At 36.8% G+C, this 21,629-nt stretch overlaps 1 long non-coding RNA gene across 1 annotated transcript in view; it reads right to left on the bottom strand.

Moving 5' to 3' along the window:
* LOC145684881 (uncharacterized) overlaps positions 1-21,629 on the bottom strand; it is a 39,490-nt gene that overhangs the window by 8,782 nt on the left and 9,079 nt on the right. The window contains exon 2 of the long non-coding RNA XR_014131425.1: positions 681-732. This is a non-coding gene — a long non-coding RNA (uncharacterized LOC145684881). The remainder of the gene's footprint in view (positions 1-680; positions 733-21,629) is intronic.

Genomic DNA, 21,629 nt, shown 5'->3' with positions numbered 1-21,629 from the left:
GGACTCGATGTTTCTCACTACAAAAAAAGGGACTTAACAAGAATCTGCGTCCATATGTTAGTTTTGTTTTGAAATTCGTTTCAAACGATTCAGACGTTATCCCATCAAAATGAAACGAAGAACATCGATTCGAATGCAAAAGAAAAAAAGACTACTAAACTTTCCCTTCTTCCTTCTTAACAAGTGGAATTTTCAAAAATACTTTTATTTTTTTTCTCTACATTCTTCAATCTTTACATGGGGTCGATGTTCCAGTCTTCAATTTATTTCTACACTTTCCTCTATCGTGGGTGTCCTCTATATAACAATTCATGTATCTAGCATGAGAGGCTCGTGAAATATTATTTCTAAATATAAATTTTGAAATCCCTACTTCCCTTTATATACGTATTTTAAAATTTGTAAATAGCCTAGTATCTATTTTCAACATTTACCTAGAAGTATGCTTATATAGAAGTATGCCTCTGTATTTATATAAGTGAGGAACATATGAAAAAAATATAAATATATAAAAACAGCTTTATGTATAACAAGCATAACTCCTAAAATAGTTATGTAAAGGGAACTTGATGCATAATTAGCACATAAAGGAAACTGCACAAAGGAAACAGAGTGCATTGCAACACTTTACTTCAGTTTCTACTTCGAAAGTTTCACTTAAAGTGCGTTAACAAACTTACCACTTGCTTCATTTAGCAAAACGCCTGCTATCAGCAAAATCATGGAAAAAATCTAGAAAGAGAAAGATTAACGAATTTCGACAGTTATTCAAAAGTATTAAATGTGATTTAACTAGGCTAGACAGACAGATAGATAGAGAGATACATACATACATACATACATAAATATATACATACATACAGATATAGATATTTAATACTACTAGAGAGGGTATTTTCTCATCGTATGTTAAATTGGATGTTTGAATCGCACCCAACCAATACTGCGCGTACACTTGCTAGTGAAAGTGAGTATTCAATTACGTAATTTGTTTTCTCTAAACTCTTGGAGTACGTAAGAGCCAATTTAAGTGAAGTGTACTGCGATTTTACGAAAATCGTAACCTCTCTAAATTAAACAAATAATTCCCAAATTATTGTTTTCATTTCTAAGGTTCCGAGTATACAAGTGATTTAAGTAGACAATTTCTTTTGTTTTGATTTTCAGTTTAACGTGCTGTTCAGCAGCGAGGCTATATAAGACGTGGGCCTATAGTTTAACATGGGATCCGAACCACATAAGCTCCCACCGAGAATAAAACCCGGGTCTCCCAGATTCTTTTTCTGACGATTGTACAAACTACATTACTTTTAAGTGAAAAATAATTTATGGTATTAATGAAGAAAAACATGCAAAAGTCTATTAAAACAAAAATGAACAATAACACTGATAACCGAAATCTAAAGTCCCAGTCGAGAAATCCTCGGTTAAAACGGTAATTATGTTTAATACAAATGTGTTTTTCAAGTTATTTGCGAGGCACATTGCTCCAATTTTTTGCAGGAAAAACCGCTACTGGCAAAAGTAAAATAAATGAGAAAGTGATAATGGTAACAATTGACAGCAATGTTACAAAAGGACGTGTAGAACAATGTAAGAGAAAGCCACTGGAGGTGTGAGATCACTAATTGAATGCAACTCTTCATACGTTTACATACACACTTATTTTCATTCTTTGTAACAATTTCACGCTCTTTCACAACGCACGACTAAAAATATCTTTATTATTTAGCTTTTTCCGGGTAATGCTTACATAATTACTACATACATTTCACATTTCAAAATCAGGCAGCGTTACAAATTTATCGCAGTTCTTAATGGAAAGTACTAGCAATTATTTTATAGTTTACTAAACATCATGTTTAACAATCATCGTACATAAATTTCTTGAACGTTTAATAAATGCATTGTCAATCCACTGATGGATGGGAGTTATGACGCTTCTTTTTATTTCTTTTCTAATTTAAGTGTATTAAATTGGAGATAAGTTCTTCACAACTCTCTTCAACACCACAAGCACACCACACAACTCCACAAACATATATCTTGGGCAATTAATTTCGTGGTTACTCCGCAGTTCTTCTTATTTTTTTTATTACGACCCCTCGTATGAGAACGGTTTTTAGGTATTATTTTGTCTATTGGTATCCAGTTAAGAATTCCTTCTCTCCATCTTTCATCATTTCTTCTTGTCCACTGTCGTGTAGGTGCCTTTACTTTTATGATTATCTCCGTAACTCCTATCATCTTTCTGATCCATGTAGTTCTTTCCATAATTTTATGGGTGATTCGTAACTAGGGATGGCCACAAAGTTTCGGTTCCGGCGGAATCGGTTCTTGGAGATCTGATTTTCAGAATCAGTTTCGAAACCGGTTCCAGACCTGGATCCGAAAGCCCGGTTCCAGAACCGGATCTTAGGAACCGGTTCCAGACCTAGATCTGAAAACCCGGTTCCAGAACCGGATCTTAGGGACCGATTTCACACCTGGATCCGAAAACCTGGTTCCAGAACCGGATCTTAGGAACCGATTCCAGACATGGATCCAAAAACCCTGTTCTGGAACCGGATCTTCTAGAATCGGATCCGTTCAGAGCCGAAAACCGATTCCGCCAGAAACCGGTTCTGGCCATCCCTATTCCTAACATATGAGCGGCGTAGGTAAAGATAATAGTAAGCGACATTTTTTAACTGAAAAAAGCCGAAAAAAACTCAACATTCTCATGCAATGCAATGCAATGATACATGCCCAACAAGATCCCCCTGCTATATACAGGTACATTTCCAAAATTAAACTACCTACGTCCTCTTCTGTGCTCCGATAAGAACCCATTCAACCTAATAACTCAATTTCGCCGGAAGTAGCGTTTATCATTAGTCCCGCTCGTAACAAAGGTGCTTATCTATATCATGAAACGTTAAAAAGACGTATCTCAGGATACACTTCTTTGTTATGAGACATGTTCATTACTCCTGAGATACACCCATCGCTCTAGAAGCTGTATCTCAGGTAATAAGCTTCACTGAGACATCTTGTGGAGCTCAATAAGTAGGTTATAGCGATAATCATCTCAGTTTTGGTAACTATTAAAATACGCTCCTTTGTCACAAGAGGGGCGCTTTGTGTTTCTTAGAGCCTCCTCACGATTTGTTGCGTATTTTATATGCGGTGAACGTCTGATATTGTTAGTGTCCATTTCTACATGTCAAAATAGGCAGAATAGGCCTATTTTGCCTTTCATTCAAAATTTTACACTTTAAACCAATATTTATGTTATAAAGAAATGTGTTCAATACAGTGTTTGGGAAAACTCAATTTATCGGATCATGCTTCCCAATATCATTGCAAGGATATATTTTTATTCCTGTTTGCCGTGAGATTCGAAAAACAAACGTCACCTCATTTAAAAAATTGCAGATCACTGGCACCTACATTTGGTCGATGGACTCTTCAACTCTTAATGCGCATAGGATAAGTGAGATCGCGAGAATCACAGACGGTAAACAAGTTGTTCCATAGCAAAGCGTAGCATTTGACCCTAAACCACTCTCAAATTTCAATTTCCTCAATATTATCTTCTTTCTTTAGTGTGATAGAGCGGATATTCAGGAAAGGGCCATTTACCAAGATTTCAAAACTGAAGACTTCGAAGGGAACTGAACTGAGAATCTAAAGGGTTTCATTTACAGTTCCATTGGCAAGGGGCCCAGAAAGTAGACGTTAACCAATAGGTATAATAGGAAGTACTCGTCGAGCCTTATCTAGAGGAACTGTTATTTTGGCCCTAAAGCCTCAGGAAGTTAGTCAGAAAGGGCAGCAAAGGTTATGAGGCGTTGGTGATTTAGAGAAATGAGAGCTTTTACGAATGACATCAATATAGGAATAAAATCAGTATGCAACTGCATTTAGTATATGTGCGAAGCATCCATAGAGGATAGCGCTAAGCTGAAATATCGACATAGGTGATGGGTCGAAAATATTTTTCAAAACTAGGTATCTCGAATGAAAACAAAGCTAGGGGAAAGGAAAACTATGTCTAGTATTTGCTATGTCTAGTACCTTTCAAGATCTTGCATATGACATCAAGGGCATCCATGTTGTGGTTTTCAAGGGGGGCAAGTATAAGCGACGTTTCAAATATAAGTTCAAATATTGCTGTAATTAATGTAAAAATTCTGTTGAGTTTTCGATATTCTCAAGTAGAATTTCCTCTAGGGGCGCCAGCGCCCCACCTTGCCCCCCCCCCCCCGATGGGCGCCTTTGTACACTGTATATGTATATGCATTTGTCTCAAGGAGACTTCAGGAACATAATGAGAGATCATTAGAGCCAAAATAACAGTATCTCTAGATAAGATTTGATGAGCACTTATCACATAAGATCGTATCACATAAGATTCACCAGTCTGCAGTCCTTGTCATTAAGACTTCAATTTATGCGTAAATTAAAACATATTTAATTCTCAAACTCAGGTGAGCAATTGAACCTCATGCTTCCGCGTGTTGTGCATAGCCCTCCTCGAAACAAAATCCACAATACGCCACTGACCAAGTTCCTCTAGCTTTGTGAAATTTCTGTGATAAACGCCAATGTGAACTCTAACTCAAAAAAAAAAATATATATCTACAGGCGAAGAAACATTAAGAACATTTCAAATGTATCCACGGGGCTCGGTGGCTTAGTGGTAGAGCGTTCACCTCCGGTGCTTGGGTCCCTGGTTCGATCCCAGCTCGCGCCGTGTGGACTTTCTGGTGGACAAACACCGTACTCGTGGGTTTTCTCGAGATTCTCTCGTTTCCTCCCACTTTCTTCATTCCACCGTTTCACTCATCTCTCATCATCACCGTCTCCTTTAGCCTAACCGGCATAAACGTGGGACGTAAAACTTAAAGATTTCATTTCAAATGTATCCAATCTGGAAAACAAACCCAATTACCAATAATCACTCCTGGCCCTATCTACTAAACAAAATTAGAAATAAAACTTAAACCTCAGAAAGTTACATCCCCATCTTTTCTAACACTTGTATATAGTGCAATACACGTCATACATGGCTGCAAAAGCGTTAAATAGTAACATCACTTAAGAGAAGCACTGAAGTGAAAATTATTACGTGTTTTATTACCTAACAAAACATGCCGTGTGACCACCAACGTAGCATAAATTACAAGAAGAAATATGAGATCTTAAAGCTCAAATGCATTATGTTATTCTATGAGCAAATGAGTCTTAAAGTGAGAAAGTTGTACTTATAAAAATATCGATACATTACGCTTATATTTTCCATCCGCTTAAGTAAAAATGAGATGTACTCTGTTTGATGTTTATACATCATTGTAAATGAATCTAGAACATAAAGATTTCTCAGGGGAAAAGTCTTATATTTGAATGGTTTAGGTTTCGGAAGCGGAGAATCGAGGACTTAGTAGAAAAACATTCATCTTTCGTGCTGAGGAATAAGTTCCAGTTCAATTCCATTTGTCCACTTCAAGTGTACTTTATGTTAAATAGACATAGGCCTAACTATCTTGCACTAAATTCTCTGGAGATATCCAATTTTCTCATGCAAGACAAGCATGGATTCGGTTTTCCATATGTTACTCATCTTATTTTTCTTTTTCTTTTCTTTATTTTTCTTTTAATTTTCTTGTAGGCTAGAAATCTGGGTATACGTTTCATAACGTCATATATAACGAACGACCAAATCTCTGTACTACTTCGTGCATGCTCCTTCAGAATTCTGCTCATTCCCTGAAAATCTTGTGAGTCGATTTGCTCAACCGGGCAGCCAAAGATTGTTATGAGAAAATCAACGAAGTAACGTCAGTGTTTCCACTTCGTCAGAAATAGTATGTCGAAAAACCATTAAGGGGTTGCTCAAAGAAGCTTAACGTCAGGTGAAATTATTCCAGTTACCACGCCAATTAGTATGGTAAGTTTGAAGGAGACGAGAGAGTCCACGTTGCTGCAAAAATGAAAATAGGATGTTGCAAATATAATTAACAATTATTATCACATAATTATTATTATGATTTTCACATTTTGTTTTAGCAAAAATGAAAGTTTGCAAAAGTAACTCCATTAAGCAAGTACAATTATAAAGCTTAACATTATAAAGGAAACTCGTCTTTCCGTGTGATGTGCAGACATGTGATTTAGCGTGTTTCTCGTTCAATAATTAACAATTCCTTAGCATATGATTGAAGTACAGTACCTTCCACATAGTTCATTGTCCTCGCTCGAAGCACTGTTTAAAGCTCAAAGAGAGAAAACAGTTTAAACAGCTCAAATCTAGTGGTGTATGACTTCATATATGAGAAGTCATGAAACCAAATATTAACTTACAAGTAATAGTATTTTAAGGGGACAGACTACTAAAAGTGATACAAAAGCTAACCATTTTTCTTTTGCCCGTTTTTCGTAAGTGAAGAAAGACAATGAAATTTAACCAGTGGCGTATTTACGATTTTGTTTCGGGAAGGGCTTTGCTAACTTTCGGGGGGGGGGTTGACTGGAAATGTGAAAATTCTGCAAGATATTTCATTTACTTTACTATACTAAGTAAGATTTCGGGGGGGGGCTTAAGCCCTGAAGCCACTCCCCTAAATACGCCACTGAATTTAACTTACCACAATAATAGATAATGTTATTCAACATCCGAAAATACGAACCGGAAAACTTTTCAGTATTGGCATCCAGTGTGGCCAAAATTTGAATTACCCAAAAATCTAGGTTAAAGGCAGCGACTAGAAAAATGAACTCAACGTTAATTGATGACTTATGTTGTCTTGGTTCCTCGTTAACTACTTTTAAATAATATTTGCGTTTACTTTGTGACAAACAGTAAAAAATACATATTTTTTAATAAACAGTACAAAATAAACACAAATATTATTTAAAAAGTAATTAAAGAACCAAGACAACATAAGTCATCAATTAACGTTGAGTTCATTTTTCTAGTCGCTGCCTTAACCTAGATTTTTGGGTAATTCAAATTTTGGCCACACTGGACGGCAACACTGAAAATTCTTCCGATTCGTATTTTCGGGTGTAGAATAACATTATCTATTATTGTGGTAAGTAAATTTCATTATCTTTCTTGACTTACGAAAGCAGGTAAAAGAAAAATGGTTAGGTTTTGTATCACTTTTAGTAGTCTGCCCCCTTAAAGTAGTAAGTAACAAAAATACATGTTTCTATTTAGTAATTTAAAAAATATATATAAGAAAAAGTACAGTTGAACGTACTGAAGAGTCGAAGATTAGCGCTCATGCATGGTACCGGAGTCGTCCGGACATCGGACTCCGTAGTCCGTGATCCTGATTGTTTCTTCAAGGAATTCTTCAATCCCATTAAGGAAATGCACGGCTAAATACTCTTCGAAAATTCACAGGAGCACGGAAACCCGGCGGTAGAGAGCTCACATGTCGTGCCAGCGTTCCGAAGGTGAGCGCTCTATCGTCCATGTGAGTTTCTGGTAGACATGAGTTTTCTCTTGGTTTCCCATTTCCAGTCATATTCTCTTTCACCTGTTCTTTCGGAACAATTCACTTTCGTTAGTTATCCGTTTCCCTTAGCCTAAACCGTAAAACGCTTAAGATTAAAGATATTTAACATTGTAAGAAATCGCCATTTTGTATTGCGAGTTACAGTGTAAAATGACCTTATATTAAATATATCTGAACATTTTTACTTTATAATTTGATAAGTAATCGCCATTCTATAATTCTCTAGCAAAATAAAGTGCAAAATTACGCAAACCAAAAGTAAACTTACGAACTACTTTTCTATTGAACTTCGTTTTTTAAACTAAATTCTTATATTTAGATATTTACTATAAGCTTAGAGGTAAGAACATATAATGTACGCATGTACTTACGTCCGAATGCTTGAAATGAATTAATTAAAAACAGAATATTCAAAAGTTGAAATCGACACCATTAACATTACTTATACTTGAGGGGAAGTTAAACTTCTTTTATAAATTCATACCTATTCTGATTTATTTTACCTTCAAACAATCAGTTCTATTGCGAAATCTATTAAAACAAACATAGACACTCGTTACATTTCCTTAAAATCGAGTAACTTGTAGTAAAGTAAAAGGTTTAATTTAATATCATTTTTAAGATGGAGTGAATTCACGCCTTTTCTTGGATTAATGTCACCCTAAGCAATAAAGATGGCAATTGTTTAGTCTCAAAGAAAACATTCACCATGTTTCATGGAAATCGAAAGTAAACTATGGAGTTCATCATTAAAGTTGCTCATAGGAATACAAGAGACAGGGCTTTTCCAATAGAAGCAGATACAGTAAAATCTGTCTTCAACGGATCCCTTATAAAACGGAAACTTATCTTGAACGGAAATATTTCACAGTCCTATGAATTTAGTGACGGAGTTCATCATTAAAGTTGCTCACAGAATAGACGAGACAGGGCTTTTCCAATAGAAGCAGATACAGTAAAATCTGTCTTCAACGGATCCCTTATAAAACGGAATCTTATCTTGAACGGAAATATTTCACAGTCCTATGAATTTAGTGACGGAGTTCATCATTAAAGTTGCTCACAGAATAGACGAGACAGGGCTTTTCCAATAGAAGCAGATACAGTAAAATCTGTCTTCAACGGATCCCTTATAAAACGGAAACTTATCTTGAACGGAAATATTTCACAGTCCTATGAATTTAGTGACGGAGTTCATCATTAAAGTTGCTCACTGAATAGACGAGACAGGGCTTTTCCAATAGAAGCAGATACAGTAAAATCTGTCTTTAACGGATCCCTTATAAAACGGAAACTTATCTTGAACGGAAATATTTCACAGTCCTATGAATTTAGTGACGGAGTTCATCATTAAAGTTGCTCAGAGGAATAGACGAGACAGGGCTTTTCCAATAGAAGCAGATACAGTAAAATCTGTCTTCAACGGATCCCTTATAAAACGGAAACTTATCTTGAACGGAAATATTTCACAACCCTATGAATTTAGTGACGGAGTTCATCATTAAAGTTGCTCACAGAATAGATGAGACAGGGCTTTTCCAATAGAAGCAGATACAGTAAAATCTGTCTTCAACGGATCCCTTATAAAACGGAAACTTATCTTGAACGGAAATATTTCACAGTCCTATGAATTTAGTAACGGAGTTCATCATTAAAGTTGTTCACAGGAATAGACGAGACAGGGCTTTTCCAATAGAAGCAGATACAGTAAAATCTGTCTTCAACGGACCCCTTATAAAACGGAAACTTATCTTGAACGGAAATATTTCACAACCCTATGAATTTAGTGACGGAGTTCATCATTAAAGTTGCTCACAGAATAGACGAGACAGGGCTTTTCCAATAGAAGCAGATACAGTAAAATCTGTCTTCAACGGATCCCTTATAAAACGGAAATTTATCTTGAACGGAAATATTTCACAGTCCTATGAATTTCGTGACGGAGTTCATCATTAAAGTTGCTCACAGGAATAGACGAGACAGGGCTTTTCCAATAGAAGCAGATACAGTAAAATCTGTCTTCAACGGATCCCTTATAAAACGGAAACTTATCTTAAACGGAAATAATTCACAGTCCTATGAATTTAGTGACGGAGTTCATCATTAAAGTTGCTCACAGGAATAGACGAGACAGGGCTTTTCCAATAGAAGCAGATACAGTAAAATCTGTCTTCAACGGATCCCTTATAAAACGGAAACTTATCTTGAACGGAAATATTTCACAGTCCTATGAATTTAGTGACGGAGTTCATCATTAAAGTTGCTCACAGAATAGGCGAGACAGGGCTTTTCCAATAGAAGCAGATACAGTAAAATCTGTCTTCAACGGATCCCTTATAAAACGGAAACTTATCTTGAACGGAAATTTTTCACAACCCTATGAATTTAGTGACGGGGTTCATCATTAAAGTTGCTCACAGAATAGACGAGACAAGGCTTTTCCAATAGAACCAGATACAGTAAAATCTGTCTTCAACGGATCCCTTATAAAACGGAAACTTATCTTAAACGGAAATATTTCACAACCCTATGAATTTAGTGACGGAGTTCATCATTAAAGTTGTTCACAGGAATAGACGAGACAGGGCCTTTCCAATAGAAGCAGATACAGTAAAATCTGTCTTCAACGGATCCCTTATAAAATGGAAACTTATCTTGAACGGAAATATTTCACAACCCTATGAATTTAGTGACGGAGTTCATCATTAAAGTTGCTCAGAGAATAGACGAGACAGGGCTTTTCCAATAGAAGCACATACAGTAAAATCTGTCTTCAACGGAGCTCTTATAAAACGGAAAGTTATCTTGAACGGAAATATTTTACAGCCCTATGAATTTAGTGATGATAAACATGATAAATTCCCTTCATTAAACGGAAACTGCCTTGCGCAATGAAAATCAACATAAACCTTTAAAGGAAAATTTCCAGTTCCAGAATGTATCATTTAGAATTTTTATAGATATTCTGTGAGAATTTGGGTACATATACATGACCAACATGTGCGAAAGGGATTTCCTTGTTTTCTGATCTTACTTATACTTGTAACTTTTAGTCTACCAAACTCGTTCCGTCGTGTAAATCCCTAGATACGCGCGCTCTTTCTTTTTTTTTAAGAAATATTTTTAGGACGATGAATCTGTGTCAAAAATCCATAGTGGAGTGCTGGAACGTTCTCTTAAAACACTGCATCCAACGTAGAAAACTCCCTGTCGCTATATATATAAAGGCAACCAAGAAAGTTCTATCTCTTTTTCACTAACCACCTTCGAACATCGATATGTCACCTAAGACGTACCTGGAACACGAAAAGTAGTACCCGTCAGCATCGATGATCTTCCGCCAACGTCCTAGAAGGTTATGGATCCCATCACGGTAAAATTTGTTGGACCATGAAGCGAAGAAGGCATCGAGTGCATTTTGCACATCTACCAGAGATTTAAACTGTCGTCCTCTAAACTGATTGTCCAAAGAATGGAACAAGTGATAATGGGACGGTGCAATGTCCGGGGAGTATGGCGGTTGAATAGTGTTTCCCATGCAAGGCGCAGAATGGTGTCCCGTGTCATCCTAGCCATGTTGGGCTTAGCGTTGTCCTCGAACAGGAGGATCCCTTTGCTATTAAGAAGTGCTGGCTTCACAGTTTTCAGTTTTCCTTGAACATGGCTCAACTGCTGACAGTACACAGTTGATGCTCTGACCAGCTGGTAGCAGTTCCCGATGCACGATGTCGCGAGCAGTCGAAACCCAGGCACAGAGGAGGATCTTCTTCTGGTGCAGTCCTGCTTTCGGCTGTTTTGGAACCGGTTCATGAAATTCTAACCAATGGTGACGACACCGTGGAGCTTCGTACAGGACCCACATCTCATCACATATAAATACCCTGTCCAGAAATGGCTCCTTCCTCAGACGAAACAACAAAGAAACACAGGTGTCCGCTCGCGTTGCTTTCTGGTCCGGAGTTAAATCATGTGAGACCCGTCAACCCAACTTGTAGTGTTTTCCAAGTTCATGGAGGTGCTGCTGAATGGTTTGTCCACTCACACTGAATTCTAGTCCCAGTTCCTCACGTCTGACCAGTGTTCACCTTAATTGCTGCTTGAAGATCTTCATTTTGTACATGTGTTGGTCATCCGGCACGTAGTGCTTTCATCACCGTCCTTAAACTTGTTAAACCACCGCTCTATTGTCCGCGAAATCACGATACCCTCACCAAAGGCCTGGCATATCTTCCTCCCCGCTGCAGCGGTGTTTGACCCTAGTTTGAACTCGTACAGCATTCACGGCCTTATAACGCTCTGTGGAGGTCCCATGTTCACTCTGTCCTTACTCAAGTTCACGGGGTAACTGAACTGTCACAACCAGGTAGTATGTTGGATATACCCACAGCAACAACTGACCTTGGCCTTATCTCAATTCGCAATCAACTCACGGTGTGAGGGCCAATTGAACACAGACATCCATAAAAAGCGACAGAACTTTCTCTGTTAACTTTATATTACCGTTTTCCTTCTATCGTAATCAACTTTAGAACCGGAAAGGTTCATTTTTACCATTTCCTGCATGAATAGAGGCTTAACGGAGAAGATGAAACCGATTCTTACGATGCTAAATTGATTTCAAAAACCCTCTTCTCAATATTTTTGACCGTTTTTGCATAACATAGTTTGGAAGTTTAATAATATCGCGAACTTTGGCAATCATTTCAGTTGTTCTGATAGACTTGCTCGGTCCAGGAAGTTTGTAATATATTATACAATATGTAAGTAAAATTAAAAAAATGTTATACCAATAAGAAGAACAAGCAACATATAACTTGTAGCAGCTATGCAGAGGCGGCTAGTGAGGGAAGTCATTTCTTTCTCTTGTAATTGAATTAAGAAAAAATTAATAATATATCTGAATATTTCACGGTTTTTTTTTTTTCATGTATAAACGTGAAACAAAAAACATCACAGCATGCGTTATTCCGAACACGCGGTACCATGGTGTTTCTGTTCTTTAACACTTCAGACTTTCCACAGAAGCATTTCGCTTTTACTGTTGTCAAGGCTTGTCTTTTGTCTACCTTGGGCCTACCTTGAAATCAGAGTATATCAGAATTTCTGTTGAGAATATGCCTGGGAATATGCCTGGGGATAATTTCTGTGACACTTTCTTGCACACCCGTTGCACATTGATGAAATATACAGTTCTGGATTGCGTGTGTATCTCTCGCGAACTATACATTGAATAAGAAAATGAGAATGTTGAGAATCATTGAACAACACAGAGGGGCCTAAAAGACGGGTCAAACACGAGGTTTCCCCCGGCCCCCATTTTGGAGAGAAGATGGTGTAAGATGGGCCCCAAAAAAGGTCCTGTATCAGATGAAATTTCTAATACTTATAAATCAGAAACGGCTGAGTAGAAAACTATGAAACAAAAAATGAAAAATGGAAAAAGTCATAGGCAACGTGGAATGGTTTTGTCGCGGTGTTCCCAGGGCCGCATCGTGGGGCCCCAGAACCAACTTGAAAATTTCAAATGGCAATATAGGTCGAGTGATACCTTGTTTAAGAGATCGTGGAAAGCCAAACAGCTTAGTACAAAATTTGTTTTGATTTCGGGCGAACCAGTCTTATTGAACTGATCAACATAACGTCATATGAACTTGGTGGATGGTTCCCATGCACAATGATTCTGCTGTCGGAATTGTCATTGGACACCAACAAGGGAGCGTGATTCAATGAACCAAGTCACAAATTAGATCTTCTGCTACAACGTAAGTCTACTGTCCGCCATTATTATACTGGACTATGCAAACTGAATCAAAAACAAAACATTGTAAAACAAAATTTATACTTTGTTTGCGGTGTATTTACATATATATATTTCTATCCTATTATTCAATAAATTTTGTAGCCGCTAGAAATCACGGTTTTTGGATGAAACATCCTGTACAAAAGTTTCGGTGGCCATTTTGAAACAGGTTCGCCCGAAATCAAAACAAATTTTGTACTAAGCTGTTTGGTTTTCCACGATCTATCAAACAAGGTATCACTCGATCTATATTCCCATTTGAAATTTCTAAGTTGATCCCGGGGCCCCATGACGGGGGCCCTGGGTACACCGCGACAACACCATTCCACGTTGCCTATGGCTTTTCCGTTTTTCATTTTTGTTTCATCTTTTTCTACTCAACCGTTTCTGATTTATAAGTACTGGAAATTTTATCTGATACAGGACCATTTTGGAGGGCCATCTTGAAAACGATGCTCCATATCAAAAATTGTTTGCTACAAAAATTGTTCAATTTTCCGAGCTCTTTCGAATTTTTCGGGTGCAATTTTTCGAGGTATCACTCGACCTACGTTCCCATTTGAAAATTTCACGTACACCCCCTTTCCCCAAAATGGGGGCGGGGAAACCTAGTATTTGACCCGTCTTTTAGGCCCCTCTGTGTTGTACAATGATTCTCAACATTCTCATTTTCTTATTCAATGTATAGTTCGCGAGATATTGGCTTGTATCACTTATTTTGACCCACCCTGTACATACCGAACGAGTCAAAAGTCCCTTGACATAGGCCAACTCGGTAAGTATTGAATATATGAAAAAATGATAAGAAAGCATTTTGATTGCCAAGTGTGGATTGTCAATCGAAAATGGTGGAATTTTCGTAATCGGACCGACCATTTTAAGCTCGACACTGGTATAACACCCAATAATAAAGAAAAATTCAACGTTCCCACGTCTGTGGAAGACAAGATGGAATGAAATAATCTAGAACGTGAAATACCCTGGGCCAAGGAGAATAGAAAGGGGAGCAAATTAAAAAAAAAAAAAAAGCAGACCTATTTGCAGGGCCCACGACAGGGAATTGCATCTCGTCTATTTGCAGGTCCCAGTAAACCTATCAGAAAAGGACACGACTTATTTTCATTTGTTTATTTTCGTCGTATATCTCCTCTTTCCTGCCCCTACCCGTTGTGATGCTGACGCCACTGTCGTGGACCCTGCAAATAGGACTGCTCCTACCTTGCTAGAAATTGGAGAGAAACATCTGTTGTCGACATTTGTCCGTGAATAGTGAGAAACAAATTAAAATCAATAGATTTGCGTTTACATGGAGCTGTCACGAAGCCATATCTTACACCAAAACAACATAAAAGGCTTGTAGAGTTGACCAAAACTCACAAGGATTGGACAAGTGACCAGTGGCGCAAAGTTCTATTTAGTAATTAGACGAAAATAACCATTTATGGCAATGATTCACGCGCTAGAGTTTATCGCATGATTGCTGAAGCACTTAGTTCTGCGTGCATTATAAAACTTCCAGGTGCTCTACTTGTGTAATGATTTGGAGATTTTTTTTTTCTTCTTTTAGTGGAATTGGTAAAATTCACATTCGTAATGGTGTTGTTAATGCACAAACCTATAAACATATTCTTGAAACGACAGTGTTACCTGCAGGTAGATATTTATCCAACGGTGGTTCCTTTATTTTTCAAGACGATTCTGCCCCCTGTCACCGTGCAAGAGTTATAAAAGACTATATGCTGTCCCTACGTCAGCGTTTCCCAACCGGTGTGCCGCGGCACACTGGTGTGCCGCGAATAGGTTGCTGGTGTGCCGCCAGGAAATCGAAACAAAATTGCTAATTCTATAGGAATCAAATTGCAAGACATATCGAAAAATGTATATTTGTATTTCACATTACTATGAACCTCTACTATGAATCTACAAAAGTTTTATACTGTGTTACTTTTCTGTACATTGTTTAATGTTGAGAAAAGTATTTGTTATCATTGTAATGACCATTATTAATTCATTGTTGTTGCAGTTTATTTGGTAACTTGAAATTTTAAAATATCATTCATTCCTTCTGACAAAGCAAACATGCGTAAAAATTACCTACATTTGTGTTTTAAAGGTACAAGAGATTTGTTTATTCGTTCGTTATTTAGTGATCTTCCTTTTTAGTGAAAGATTGGATACAGTTTTCGAAAGAGGAAGTGGATTTTTTTAAAAAAAAAACCGAGTCATATATTTCACTGCAATTGTTTACTATTTTTATATTAGAATGAAGAATAAGCATAATGATTTACCACAGAGGAAAACCAGTCTATATATAGCCAGTGTATAGATATAGGGTGTTTCAAAACAAATATAGACCAATTTGGGTGCACAAATGCTTCCTTTCGGAGTTATAGGCTGCCGAAAACATGAAAATATGAACTTTAAAGGTCCATAGCTCAAAAACTATGGGACCTTTTGTTGTCGGGTCAAGACTTTAGGAACTAGCATAGGCACCGACTGTGGAGGGCAGGACACTTTTGCCCCCCCCCCACAATATTTAGAGGTGGGGTCCTCGCCCCTCCAATATAATCCGGCCGAGGAAAATTTAACAAAGAGGAACAACAAATTTCTGTTGTAAACTTCGTCATTCTTTTAATTCAACGTTAGGAATAGCCTTCTAGGAATGGGTACGAGTCGAGCTAAAACTCGACTCGAATCGAGGTCCGAGTAGAGTCAAACGTAATTTTCTCGAGTCGAATCCCGAACCGAGTCGCTGTTTTTAGGTCGAGTTTCAAGTTGAGTCGAGTTTGATAAATGGATCGCTCGTTCAGCTCGTTTTAACTCGTTTTAAAATCATGGCATGAAAGCGAAGACTGGAAAGCGAATCATGGTTAGACTGGAAAGCAAAAGCCATGAGAAATGTAAGCGATAAAGTGGAATACTTTTAGTATTGTTCACGAGAGGGGACACTGCTTGTATCTCGTTTCGTCTTGATAACAAGACGACAAAAGATTTTATAACGAGGCCTCAAATGTCGTTAGCAACAATTCAAGTACATACTTTAGTTCTTACCATCAAGGCTGAGACCTGCACGGTCGAATTTTTGAGCCCAAACAGAAGCTCAATCTGGATAGTGATGTAAACTTGCTCGGCTCAGTTCAACGGAGCGAAATCCTTGAGCCGGCATGGTTGGGATGAGCCATCGATTCGCCCCAACTGAGTTATCAGCTCTGTTCGTCTCGGTTTGGGTGAGCCATCGGCTTAGATCGGCTCACCCAGGCCGACAATCCTAAGCCCGAGCCGAGCAGTTTTGAACATGTTTGGCCATCGCCCTATAACTTTTAACAATATTTGGCCTTAGCCAAATCCTTGCTTCTCCGGAACTCAAATCCAGAATCTCGTCAACAATGGCCATGCCTCCTAGACTTCACGACTACCGAGGTCGGCAGTCAATTAGTTTTTAGTATTCAGATAGAAACCACCTATCTTTCATGTTCATACACGGTGTTATAATAATAATAATAATAATAATAATAATAATAATAATAATAATAATAATAATAATAATAATAATAATAATAATAATAATAATAATAATAATAATAATAATAAATTGTAGTAACAGTAATATCATTGAAAATAATTACACTGTCTATGTAGGATAGTTGAAGAGAGTACTTGAAACTACATAAAATTTAGCTCCATTTGGCTCGTTGTGGCTCGACTCGAATCGAAACTCGACCTGAATTCGAGTCGAGTTGGAGGAAATTTTTCGAGCCGAGCTTAAATATGTTTCGAGTCGAGTCGAGTTTCAAAGAAAACTCGCTCGAAGTCGCTCGTGGCCATCCCTACAGCCTTATTATTCGATAGAAAAGGTGGTTTTCAGACTGGTGTTGAATAGAGCACTGAAGTTTCAACCAACACTCTGGCAACACTGACCTGACAAGTGAAGATCAATGCAGTGTGAATATTGCAGCGGAGTAGCGGATCGAGATTTGAGGGGGGGGGGCTTCATCAAACAGTTAATTGAAAAAGGTTGAATAAGATGATGATATATTTATTCATTGCTTGGACCCCCCAATGTTTTCTTCAAGTCGGCGCCTATGGGAACTAGTATATGCTGTATCCAAATATCTATGTTTCAGAATCATGCAGTACTTCCAAAAAGTTTTATAGAGGTAGTTTCTGAGTACTTCAAATTATATGCCCATAGCCAAACTCCCTCTATAAAAATTGTTGCGTGAGTACCGCAGGATTCTGAAACATGGATTTTTAGATAGCCCACATATTAGTTCCTAAGTGAAGTCTTGTCCCGATCACGGTAGGTACCATAGTTTTGGAGCTATGGATCTTTAAAGGTCATTTTTTTCGTGTTTTCGGCAGTCTATAACTCCGAAAGGAAGCATTTGTGCAGGCAAGTTGGTCTATACTTTTTGTCTTATCTTGGTATCAGGAATCACCTTCCAAACGTTGTCGGTGTTTGGGGGGGGTGTAGTGAGTAAATCAATTGATTCACTCATCACCAGATCTCTCCGAAACTATTAAGTGTAAAACCATGAAATTTTGTATAAGTGCTCTTCCATTTCAAGTTGTAGATGAGACAAACTTTTTAATGGAATGAGACACCTAAGGTGGATAGCGTGGCTTGAATAATTTGTTGCGATTCGTCAGATCTTCGAAATTATAGAGGTACAACTTTTCAATTTTGTACAAATGATTTTCTTGTAGTTTAAACTGTAGTTAAGATGAGATTTCTTGAAATGTGGCTTCTAAAGGGGATGAAAAGTATTATTATTAAGTATTCTGCCTTCCGGTAGGTCCGGGGACTAACGAGGATTCTTTTTATTTATTTATTTATTTTAGATTTGTGCTTGAAAATGTTTCTTCCACGTTTCTCGATCTTCAGCTTCTTCTTTAAATTCCCAATGTTTTCTTCTATTTCTCAAATCATCAATCAGTTTTGTTATTCTTCTTCCTATTCCTCGCTTCCCTTCCATCATTCCTTCTATGACTGTATGAAGAAGACAACTTCGTCGCAAGATATGTCCAACCTAATTGGCCTTTCTACGAAGGATGCTGGCTAGAAGTGTGCTCTTCTCTCCTATGCGTTTTAAAGCATCTTTGTCTGTTGATCTCTCTGTCCAGTTTTTATCTTTCACATTTTCCTCCAACATCACATTTCGAAGCTCTCTAAATATTTCTTCTCTAATTTCGTAATGCCCAAGTCTCTGAACCATACAGTCCAATACTCCCCATACAGCACTTGATTAACTTCTTCCGAAGTACAATATTGAGCCTACTAGTTAAGAGTGATCTTTTGCTGTTGAATGCTTCTTTGGATATGGAAATTCTAGACCTGGTCTCTTTGGTGAAGTAAGTGTCTGTCGTCAAAATACTTCCTTGATACTTGAAATTATTGACCTCTTCAAGTTCTCTTTGTTGTACTCTATAACGAAATACTTTAGTTTGCATAATATTTACCTGTACCGTGGGCAAAAAGTGTTCATAAATATGTAATATACTTAGTAGAATGTTCATTTTAAATTAACAGAAAAGAATAATGTTTTTAATATCTGTAAGAGAGATTATTATGGGATAGTTGTGACTATGTACATGTTATGTGTTGACCTAGTCAAGTGAATTTATGTATTTTACGGTCTTAAAAAGAATATTAAGACATATCAAGCAATAAAGGTGAGACTAATAATCTTTAAATATCTGAGTTGATTTTTGCATTGAGAAAAGTAATTATCGCTTCGTAATTTATATGTTACAAAACGAACCAGGTTGACGACGCTTTTCTATAGAGTCGTTATAAAAATTTGGTTTACCAAACCCGGGACTTTTGAAAATTCAGTTCCCGAAGAAGGAAAGTAGGGCTGAATTTACTTGGATATTACCATTTATGAATACGAACTTAACCGTATTACGAAGCGGTAAGGTCATCAAAAGAAAAATGGATAGTGAAATAGTGCAACAGGAATCTAATACCAGTAATCCAGATGAAATTAGTGCAACACCAAGTTTGTCATCTGAGGATCGACTTTTGTTAGCTGTGCAGCGACAAATTATGCAAATGACGACTGAGATAAAACAAACCATGGAACAGAAGCTCAATGAATTTAACACAAACATGGAACAGAAGTTCTATGAAGCTAACCAGACCATGGAACAGAAGATAGAATTGAAATTCAACGAAGCTAGCAAGGAGTATGAAGAATTAAGTAAACGAATAGAACGGATAGAACTGAAATCAGACGATACGAAACAAACAATCGTCCAGGTGATGAACGACATATCCTCGCAGTTTGAAGAGAAGTTAAAAAGGTTAGCCGATGAATGTCAAGAAAAGCACGATCATCAAAATCATGAAATCTGTGCTGTAAAAAAGGATTTAACGTCAATAGAATCTTCCGTTAAGCATCAAAAGATCCAGTTGGCTACTATGCAGGAAGAAATTAAAATGTTACAGGCGAGAGATAACATTTATTGCAATAATCTGGGCAGTGATCGCTTCGAGTTTCCCCGATCACCGGATATAAATACGCCTTCGCCGGAATCTGAGGAGGATATTATATTAGAGGAAAATTGCCCGAAGATCACTGATGAACGAAATATAAATGGTATCATGACACAGCACGCTACGGACCGGAACAATCACACCACAAGAACAAGGAGTGAGAAAAGAAAGGTTAAGTTAAGTGTCAAGATGAGCGAAATCAAAGCCATGAGTAAATTTAGTGGTAAGTGCAATGAAAATGCTAGTTCTTTCTTAGAGAAGTTCCAAGACGAATGTAATATAATGTCTATCGACCGATCACAATACATGAAATTAATACCCCATGTATTACTCCCACCTTGTTCCTTATGGTTTAAGGCAATACGTGATCATATTAGTACATATGAGGAATTTAAAGCGGCATTGATCGCGAATTACGAAAATGACTTTTTGCTGGCAAACAGAGATGCCACTCTTAGAAATCAACATTTTAATCCTCGATTGCACAAATCTATTGTAGAGTTTGTTGTAAATGTCTATAATGAATTAAAGGTTGTTAATCCCTTGCAATCGGAATCAAGAATAATTGCATCGATTCGCAATTTGCTTCCATTTAAATTACAGCAGATCTTATTTTCCACACAGTGTATGAGTTTCAGTCATTTATTAATGCTTGTACAATGCTACGAAACTCAATACCATGCTATGAATCTAACACAATCAGGAATGGGTAAAAATAAGAATAATTCAGATCATTTGGTCCCTATTCGGAATTTGAATATCCGAAGTGTGAATAATAATGAACCGAACCTAAGACGAATATACTCTAGCAGTCAAAATGAACAAAATAGACAAGGTTATGTAGGGAATCCGCCTAACCTAAGCAACCGAAGTAGACACAAAATTAATAGAAATACATATCGAAATCCTAGAGATGCTACCAATCCTATGTATAGATATAATCATTGTTCACGAGATGGTACTTCGTATCCAAATTCAAATCACGATGAAAGACATGTACAACCTAATGTAGAACCTAACCACGATTGTGCGGTACAATGCACTTTATTAGATTCATATGCCAGTGCGAATGTAACATGATTACCGTTAACGAAATTAGGTTACACCCATGTTGATTATAGATTCTTGTGAATTTTCGTTTTAAAGTTTGTGTTAATATTAATAATGAAAACGATGGTTATAAATATTTGAAATGCATCTAGTTAAAGAGTTAGTATCACCCAACATTCTTGATCAAATAAATAAGAATGAAAAATAACAATAATAATGAAAAATGTGTTTATTTAATAACAAAAGGGTGTCTTTTGTTTCTGTAAAATAAATTTATTTACTTCCATTTGATTATTCAAACGTAGGTTATGTTTAATTTTTATTCTTTCTTATTAATATGAAGAATCATAATTCAATTTATAATTAGTTAAAGACAAAAATTATTTTATATTAGATTGATTTGTGTTTAATTATCAAAGATTATATTAAGAATAAGATCCATTCTATAAAATCAATTATTCAATGACTACCTTGAGTGAAATTCTTTTTTTATTTTGGACATCTTAGTGCTACTCTGTATACATTGCAATTGCAACATCTAACTTATTTGTTATACAATGCGCCCGAAAAGAACAAATATTATTTGTCATATCATCGTTTGTAATAATGATCGAAACTAGTAATCTTGATAGTTTGTATTTCACCCTCGTTAATTATATTTATAAGCGACGATGTTTTTAATGATAAAGAATAAATAATAATGTAATAAAAGAGAAATATTAATGAAATCAAAGATTTATTGTAAATGTATTTATGTGAATGATAATAACTA

This window comes from Thermobia domestica, chromosome 5, assembly GCF_964235325.1.
Source record: "Thermobia domestica chromosome 5, izTheDome1.hap1.1, whole genome shotgun sequence".
NCBI classification, from domain to species: Eukaryota; Metazoa; Arthropoda; class Insecta; order Zygentoma; family Lepismatidae; genus Thermobia; species Thermobia domestica.
Note: the sequence above shows the minus strand (reverse complement) of the source record. Positions and strands in the feature narration are given on the sequence as shown.